At 37.3% G+C, this 9267-nt stretch overlaps 1 pseudogene; it reads right to left on the bottom strand.

Annotated features, from left to right (window-relative positions):
- Positions 1-1908: 1908 nt before the first annotated feature.
- On the bottom strand, positions 1909-4105 carry LOC110751325 (AT-hook motif nuclear-localized protein 20 pseudogene; annotated as a pseudogene).
- Positions 4106-9267: the final 5162 nt, after the last annotated feature.

A 9267-nucleotide genomic window follows, 5' to 3' on the forward strand; every position in this document is an offset into this window, starting at 1 on the left:
GTATTTTGTATGGATTTAAAACTGTATGTTATTAAATAAGGTGAGGATTTTTCCAATCAAATCGGAAACTCATAGGTCTCGTTCCTAATAAGGAGAAGGGAATTTGTCACATAACTAGCTAGTTGTAAATAATGTAGGAATTAGGGAGTTAACAAACTAGGTGTATTCCGTTGAGAGAGTATCGGAGATGGAGGTCTAGCACAAAGAGCTTAAAGATCTTCAGCCTCTCCAATTGGTTTTGGGTTGTATGCTTGACATTCTTATATGATATCAGACTATCCATGTGGTAGGCTCAACGAATTCACATGCTGCCAAATCACCTAATAAAAATTGTCCACATATAAGGCACAAAATTAAGATATTAAAATTAAGATGTTGAGAGTATCCCACCTCGAAAGATGAAAGTGTAGCTTAAGAGCTTAAATCTCCCGCCTAACGTCATTCACACCGAACACGTGAGGGCATGTTGAGAGTGTGAATGCCACCTCTAAAATTAAAGTCTTGTCTAATAGTTCAACACTGTGATCCCTCTCCACCCAATGCTAATTGATTTTGGATTGAAGACTCACATTCTAATAAGTTAGCGTCTAAAAAGTTAGATAAAGAAGTTAACCGATTGCATGGATTTAATGATATTTCTGGATTGTGGATCTAACAAGTTCATCGTCTTCAAGAAATTGATATTTTTATATAAAAGTCATTAAGCCTATTAGAGTAATTTTACAAGGAATAATTGTCATTGCATTTGAACAAAAAATTATTCTAACAAAGTAATAGTATATATATATTAAATAAAAAAGAATAATTTCCCTTTTTTATGTTTTAAGTCAGTTCATTTCAATATGTATTTATTGTTCATCCCTACAAGAGCATACAAAAACTTATGCAGAGTCTGGTATCTGATTTGAACATTCATCTCCTTTTGGACTGAAAGATAGTATGAATCATGATTCAACTCAAACGTTGTCTTACTTGAAAAAAAACAAACTTTGCACACATTTTGATTTCCTAGGCTGCTCATTTCATTCATCTTTTTTAGAAAAGATGGTATTTTATTAAACCCTTAAGAACATTACATGGTAAAAATTAGAATGTTAATAATGGCCTCGTTAAAACCTTCCCGTAGAAACCACATGGAGCTAAACCCCAGAATAGAAAAGAGATGCATATTCAATTGAACAGATTTTTTAAATCAGAGAAAACCCTGCCCACACGTTACATTAAATTGGGGGAAAAAAAAGTGTAGAATAAAATAAAAAATACCTATAAAAAACCCCTGATGATAAAGTCAAAAATAGACCTAGATGATCATTGAATTCTTCTTGGCGAAACAGAGAAATTACTTGATTGTTATTTTATTTCAAATCGGATGGAGAAGGTAAAATCTTTTTCTATTTTTTTAGCCGCCACAGAAACCCCTCTTTTTTCACAATTTATCTGCAGAACTAATTGGAAAGCTGGTATGTATACAAGTTCAGTTCGTTGGACTAACCCTAGTTGTCATTCATTTGACATAAATCCTATTTAAAAAAAGGAGCATTAAAAAAACAGAATCAAAAGTTAGGTCACATGTTTTTCTGGTAAGCTTTCCTGAATGTTGGGTGCAGATTTGAAGAGAAACTTGAGGTGTAGAATTGAAGACAGAAAAGATGTTGATTAAATATTAGCTGCAGAAACCGAAATTAAAGCTTGTCAAAAGCCCTCCAATTATTCTGACCACAAAAAAAACACAGTTCTATAATTATTTACTATATCTTCCAAGTCCAATCCATCATATCAGGTAATAAACTATAAATCATTGACAGATATAATATAAAACTAGATTGAAACCAAAATTCCCCACCAAGAAAATTACACAAGAAATAACTAGAAGGGGAAATACACCAGATCATGAACAATTAGTAGCACAGAACTAAATTAAAAGGTCAGAACCCCAATTGAAAATTAGAGTTGCATCAATTATTATCTTTTTCATTGCAAACTGATCATCAAAAGGCAGTAAATTAACTCAAAAGAAGAAGTTGAGCTAGCTAGCTTTTATACTATAACATCCAGAAGACACCCAAAGTTTTCTCTCTTCTAGTGTTCTTAATTCACATCTCTCCCTCTCTTGCTCTCTCTCTCTCTCTATAACTCCTTTCTAAGATTTATATATTTCAATACAACAAAATGGAAGCACAGGCTTCAATTTTGATCTTGTCCTCCAAGTTTCAGTAAGGTGGTCTTGCCCAAGCATAGGCTTCATGGCCAAGCTGTCCATGGCCACCATTTGGGATCAGATTTGGAGGCAGATGATGACTGTAAATATTAGGCAGCCCTCCAGATGAAGGGTCAGGCAGCTGCTGCTGATGCTGATGCCCTCCACTCCCCAACTGGGCCCCACTGCTCCCTCCCCCAGTTGGAGAATTCCCTGAACCCCCATTGTTATGCCCTCCTCCTCCACTTCCTCCTCCTTCTTCATCTTCCTCAAGAGGCAGCCTCTCATATGTAGCATTTGCAAATGTTGCTGCCACCACCATCACTGGCCCTGCTGCCACAAGTGACCCCACCACACTGCCCCCAACCACCTGCCCGTTCCCGGCCGCCAAGTACACCGTCAGCCCTGTCGATCCGGGAGGGGCGGGCCCGGGCAGGAAGGCACCACTCAGAGACAAAATCTCAAACCTTCCTTGTAGTGCCACAACAGCTCCAGGCGCCGCAGGTTGTCTGAGCGTTACATTCGCCACTGAGCCACTCCCGCTGAGGACACACACCCCTCTCTGCCGCCGCCTCGCAAACTGGGCCACGCTCTCCGCCACGTCAGCGCCTCCGGCCACCTCCATGACGTGGCTGCGGAGGGAGTTGGGGCTGTCCCGGGTGACGAAGATGGGGGGTTTGGGCTTGTTTTTGGATCCCGGAGGGCGGCCTCTTGGCCTGCGGGATCCAATCTCGACTGCTCCTTCTTTGGGCTCATCTTGGTCTCTGTCTTCATCTCCGCCGCTGCTTCTGCCGCTGTTGTTTTCGTTGATGGATATTTCGAGCTCGCGCTGCTTGTTGAGTGCGGCCGAATTGGTGGCTGCCGAGTCCATGCCCGGCAGCCCCAAGTTACCACTCCACCAGGGGTTAGCCAGAGTGGCAATTGTCGATCAAATTTAAGGAATTGTAACAAGGAAGAGAGAAATTAACAAGAAGAGTATGTAAAGACAAGCTACTTATTTTTTTTCTTTCCTTGTTCTCTTTGGTTTGAGAATTTGAGATCAAGAAGTCAAAGGCATATGTATATGCATACAGCTCATAATATACTCGCACAACACATCAAGGGGTAGAAGAAGATGAAAAAGAAAAGAAGCAAAGCAAGCTTCTATAACCTAATAATACTCATATACTCACACAACACAGGAAAAAAGAGAGAGCGGCCGGAAGTTGATGAGAGAAGTTTGGGGGAGAGAGAGAGAGAGAGCAGTAGCTAGGAGTTACAGAGGTGATGAAGATGTAGCCCAAAGATGATCATCGTCAGGCGATGGGGGAAGTGTGATGAGGTTAGTGGAGAGAATATGGAACAGATGCAAAAACCCTTAAGCTTGATTGATAGAATCAATTAAGCACAAACAAGAAAGAGAGAATATTAATTAAAATTAAGCAAGGCAGTACAAGTACAGAAAGAAAAAGACTGAAACGAAACTTAAAGACAGTATATTTATATAAAATACAATAATTAAAAATAAAAAAAAGAAGAAGGGAAAGACACAATTAAGTGTTTGTGTGGCTGGGGTTTGGTGTTTAATAAGCTAATAAGCTGCTAAGCTCTGTTGTGATTTGGGGAGCTGGGGATTTAACCCTTTTTTTTCCTTTGTCTCGATCTCTCTCTTGATTTCTCTTGGATATCTCTTCTCTGTCTATCTGTCTGTCTAAAATAGTAAGCAGAAAAAGATTAGTGATGTCTGCTTTTTTGTAAGGGAGGGAGAGAGGCTCTTGGGAAGGTTAGGGTTTCGTGGGGTCGCGTGCGCGTGGGAGGTGGGGATCACGTCGTTGTCTCGGGCACAACATATATACATATATGTATATATGAGCCTATAGATACACAAAGTGTGTGTGTTTTGTCTGTGAGTGTGTGTCCGTGTGCGTCACAGTAGTGTGTAATAAACAGAGCTAATTCAGCAAAAGCTGGAGAGGACTGAGAGTGAGAGGACCTTGTGTGGGTGGTGTTTGCTCTATCTACTAATACTTACTATTGCCACCTGCCTCGGTCCCTTTTCTGGTTTTGCAGTTTTTTCTTATTTTGGGTCTTAACCTACATTCTGTTTTTGCCTAAAATGGAAATCTACCCGTGATTTCTTTTCTAAAAGACAGGGAAATGTAAAATAATAAGGGCACTGTTTTGTTTTTGGAAAAAATAAAATGAAATTCTATAAGGGTTCTATTAAAAACTCATCCGTACAGTTGGTTCAATTATGACGAAATAAAGCAAGTGGGTAAACTCTAACGTACTAATTAGTTTAAACCTTTATGAACACAAAATTACCTGATGAACGTTTGGCAAGGATCCAATCCTAGAGACTTGCAAGTTGCTATGTTTTCTCATATCATATCAATCCCTCAGAAAACGAATATGATAATATTATGTGTTTTTTAAGAGAAATGTGATAGATTGCATTCATAATTCAAGCATACAAGCCGTCTGTCACAAATACCAATATAAATACATATAACCACATAAGGTTAATACAAATATGGAAGCACGGTAATCACATGGGGTTAATCCAAATACGAAGGAGTCCACCAGCAACATCAAATGCACAAGGTGTAGACTCATAGCCACACAAGGCCTAAGAAATTTTGACAAAAGAGTCGCTGGAAAAACCAAACATATACCTCAGTACCAAACTACAACTCCAACCTTTTTAACTCTAACAAGTAGAAAATACAAGTACAAACACACAACAAACTCAAAAAGAGCTGATGCACTTATTACAACTAATTGCACACAAAATGAGTAAATAAAAGCCAATTTGTCACCATATGTCGTCACCAATATAGCCAAGCAGCCACCAAAATGATCAGTCAAGAGGAAGGGGTTGTAGGGGATGGGTGAGAGCAGAGGTGGAGAAGGGAGGGGAAGGTTTGGGAGGGTAAGGAAGGAGGGAAGGAGGGATGGAGGCCACGGAACCCGAAAGGGGGTTATGGCTGAAACTTTTATCTCTTTAGCGTTTTCTCTCTCTAGAGAGAGTTTTTCAATAATTGCTTGGAGTCGATAACATTATATGTTTTAGTAAAATGCATTTTTAATTTTTAACTATAATAAGTAGATAAATCATTGTCATAATCACAATTAAGATTAGATTTCTCCTCAGTAACATTGAGTGGTGTTTGCTCTGGCTACTACCACTCACTACTGCCACCTGCCTTGGCCCCCCTTTTAATAGGTTTTGCAGTTTCTCATTTTGGGTTTTAACCTACAGTCTTTTGTTGCCTAAAATGGAATCTTCCCATGATTTCTTTTCTTAAAGAGAGGGAAATGTAAAATAATAAGGACACTGTTTTCTTTTTTGAAAAATAAAATGGAATTCTATAAGGTTCTATTGAAAACTCATCCGTACAGTTGGGTCAATTGTGACGACGTAAAGCAAGTAGGTAAACTCAAACGTACTACGTTCAAACCTTTATATCAATGCAAAATTGCCCAATAAAGGATTGACAAGGATCAAATCCAAGAGATTTGCAGGTACTTATTATGTTTTCTCATCTCATATCAATGAGATGAGAAAACGAATTTGATAATATCATATGGTATAGTACAATGCATTTCTAACTATAATAAGTAGATAAATCATTGTTATTGTCACAATTAAGATAAGATTGCTACTCACTAGAATGGTAAAATTTTCATGTTTGATTAGAAAAACATGATTGACGGAGTACGCAATCACACATTTGAAGAGATCACAATGGTCTTCCATAGTTGTATTTCTTTACTTTTTCAAGGAGATGCAATGTCTGAGGATTTTTGCCCTATCAACAAATAACCTATTAGCTTTTGCCATATATTATCTCCTCGGATGCCGATTTAGGACCATCAAAATAAATACTAGTGATGCACTTTCTAATTATGGTGGCAGAAATAGTTGCGGTGATGGTCATGTTCTAGAAGTAAGTGCGAACAGGTTGGAAGCAGTGAGGTTCAATTAAATAAACAAGTAATTAATTAATGAGTTGATGGTAATTTAGAATCATAGATTTGACATAATAACAAAATTTAAAAATGAATCATAAGACCGACCAATGATTACAGCATTATTGGCTGAAATTTTGGAAAGATTAGATGTAGATGAGCGCAAGTTGAAGTTTTATATTCAGAAACAATCCTAAGCTGTGGCTTTAGAAAAGCAATAATTGTTGATAGTACTGTTGGAGGAGGAAGTTTTGGAGCAGAGGGGAAGAAGGGGACAGAGAGGTAGAGTGTTCAGAAGAGAAAAGTAAGGAATTGGCATGTCTTCTAGTGCATGTTTTGTTTACACACATTCAGCATTGTGATCTGGTGATAGAAATTTAGAGCCGAAAATTTGCATCCAATATTGTAATCAGCTAACTGTTTAAGGATTTAGCCTACCCCTATAATTTTGATATAATTTCTTGTTTAAATATGTTTAATTCAGATAGTTGCAAAGATCTTTAATTAAAGTGTGTGACATTATCCATTTATATTTATTAAAGAAGAAGGTGGAATCTGACATGCTGCAAAGTTAGATTTTGTGTAATCCAGATTTGGAAGAAGAAGAAAAATGTTAATCTATTGTATTATTTTTTAGAAAGAAAAAAAAAGCGATAATTGTATTCATTAATCAGACACACATATCATAATAATTTATTGTATTGTTAATTTTTTAAGTAAATTTGTTAGATCTTATTATTTGAGGCAATCTAGCATATAAAACACAACCCAATACATAGTAACTTTGGTTTGATGACAAGGATATCCAACAACAAAAAGAAATGAAATATACATGGTGGAGCATCCAAGGTGCACTTTAACTTTCATTACAATGACATATATTGGAGTCATATGGATTTTCCCAAAGCTTTGGCAGCATATATATATATATATACTGCCCACAAGATGGCCCCGAATCTGCAAGTCCCATATATGATATATACTAGAAAGCTCAGTTCAGAGATTGTTCAAACATCATCTATGAGCACTAAAACATATAGAGGTTGATATTTCATGGTTACCATTATTTTTTAATTTTCTGGTTAATTTTATTAAAATAAATTCATAATATGTATGAGTGTGACATGCAGCAATAGCCAAGAGCATGTTTTACACGATGCATTTATAGATATATGTTCATTGAATTTTGTTAAAACAGTAAGCAGACACATGCCTCAAATGAATGGTTGATGGACCATTATGTTGCTTACATCTTCAACAAAACCAAAGGATGTTTCGTACATTGACAATTTTTCCAAAGCCACCGCAACACATTTCGTCATCTCTTTATAAATTATAATTATTTGTAAATGATGGTTCAACTTTGGAAATCAAAGTTGCGTCTTGTAGCTCCAGTGTTACAAGAGATTAAGAATTAGTCTTATGCTACTATTTCCTTACTTTAAAAAACAAATCAAGCCAACGGAATCAAGTTCAGTGAAAAATAGTCTTGATTTGCAGACAAATGATTTCAAGCTCGCACTCCCATGACACTACTGTGTGAAAAACCCCTCTCCCCCTTAGGGTTTAGATTGTCGCTTATATTCAAAAACAAAAACAAAGACCTGTCTAAACATGTATGACAAAATTTTATTATTGATCAACATCGACAAGGGATTGAAAAAGTCCGTAGCTATCGGCTATGCAAAATCTTGTGAAATTCAAAAGCAGCTTCGTCGGAATTTCATTAACAACCTTCTTTTTGGATATTAGTGACTTACTTAGCAAATTCTTTTTTACCAACTTTCTTTGATTAGTGACTTTGTGGGCTTAATTTACCACGCCTCTTCTTCATTTCACATTGCCAATAAAGACTTCGGTGGCCTAAATGTTAATTCTGTGGTGTGAAGAGGCCAATAGTATCTGGGTAAATTCCATCTCCCGCTGCGATTTTTACATTGATCTTTGATTATTTTCCCGGTTTAAGCAAATTGATGTCGAGTGTCGGCAGGTTTCATTTGTTAAACTAGATTAAGCCATTGACAAAAACAAAAACAAAAACAAACTTAATTAAGTCCCACATACCCTACAAAATATATATAGCTATTTTATGGATATGCACTCTCATCATTGGGGGGCCAAGAAGGACATCACCACCTTATTAGCTCCTTCATTTGGGTCAAATACGTAATCTCCTATGGCCCTATACCCAATCCCCTTTATTGGAAGAAATAATGAGCTGATTTGTAATTTCACATCACACCAGTCATCCCCACTTGGACATTAGAAAATGTTTGGGTCCAAATTGGGCAAAGTCTAAGGTTACCACAAGGAACTTGCTTGTTCTAGTTGAGCTGCAAATTGCATTGCTGAGAGAAGTCTTATTTTGATTAGAATAACATGCCGGCCACCAAGGTCCAAAGTAGTTGTTTGGAGTTCCAAATTTACAAGGATGACGCTTCATAGGCACCCAAGTTGACTTGCCATCAAGCCTACAATTTACTTCCCTGATTATCTAATAAAATAACCCTAACCCAAATATGGCTCACCTGCCATTCAAATATGACAACTCTTGCAGCTCAATTGGTTAAGAGCATTTACTTTCGTCTCCAAGGTCCTCGATTCCCCCCCTCCCCAAATTTTGCTTGTACAAAAGATATGATAAGTTTTGCAACAGACTACAGTCTCAGGAAAATCACAAAGCTGCTTCAAAACTTTGTCCATCTAGAATTCAAAATTTTCCCATCTAAAATTAGTTTCTTTGACTAAAAATATCATGAAGTTTGAGAGTTGGCTCAGTTTGATACAGAGGCAAATTACCCATCACCATCAGCCTAAAATAGTTTGTACTATATGATAACATTGACTAGAGTATAAAATGCCCACCCTAACCAACAAACTGGATTCTAATACTTTCCTGTAACAAGGCAATGCTGCTTTTTAGCCAGGTAAGGCCATGCCATTGTGTTTGTGCCCCCACAATAAACACTTCCACTTATGTAGCAAGCTGCATTCAAGAGTATGTATGCATATGCATGAACGTATGTATGTATGTATGTACCTAGGCTGGTATGTATGAATGCTGGCATGGTTTCTTCTTATGATCAGTTTGCATGATGCTTTAATCGAAAGATGCCATG

This window comes from Prunus avium, chromosome 1, assembly GCF_965620075.1.
Source record: "Prunus avium chromosome 1, drPruAviu1.hap1.1, whole genome shotgun sequence".
In the NCBI taxonomy this organism is placed as follows: domain Eukaryota; kingdom Viridiplantae; phylum Streptophyta; class Magnoliopsida; order Rosales; family Rosaceae; genus Prunus; species Prunus avium.